This window comes from Cucurbita maxima, unplaced genomic scaffold (assembly GCF_002738345.1).
Source record: "Cucurbita maxima cultivar Rimu unplaced genomic scaffold, Cmax_1.0 Cma_Scf00279, whole genome shotgun sequence".
Classification (NCBI taxonomy): domain Eukaryota; kingdom Viridiplantae; phylum Streptophyta; class Magnoliopsida; order Cucurbitales; family Cucurbitaceae; genus Cucurbita; species Cucurbita maxima.
The window spans coordinates 742-1351 of NW_019272295.1; positions in this window are offsets into that span (position 1 = coordinate 742).

Sequence of the window (610 nt, forward strand, 5' to 3'; positions counted from 1 at the left end):
ACTGTCTTATCATCCATTTGCCAAATTTCATAATCATAAAATGTGGCAATAGACAAGAGTATTCTAATCAATTTAAGCATAGCAACAGGAGAGAAGGTTTCTTCATAGTCCACCCCCTCTCTTTGGGCATAACCCTTTTCTACAAGACGAGCTTTAAAGGTTTGTACCTTACCGGTTTGGTCTCGTTTCCTCTTATAGATCCATTTGCAACCAATAGGTTTTACCCCATCTGGTTGATCTACAAGTTCCCAGAATGAATTGAAGTACATTGACTCCATTTCAAGATTCATGGCTTTGATCCACAGATCTCTATCTTCATCATTCATTGCCTGTTTATAGGTCAATGCATCCTCAACGCCATCATCAGGTATGATGACTTGAGTTATAACCCTCCCACTACGTCGAGGCATTGTCAACTCTTGAGAAGGATGGGATTGACCAGAAGTGTCATCTCCATCAACAACTCTTGTTCAAGGACCAGCCTGATCAACAACTGTTGTTGTATCATCAGTAGCTTCTTTAGAAATCTCACTTAATATTAGTTTGCTGCAAGGTTGATGATTTCTTACGTGGTCTTCCTCTAAGAATGTAGCGTTTGTTGATACAAACA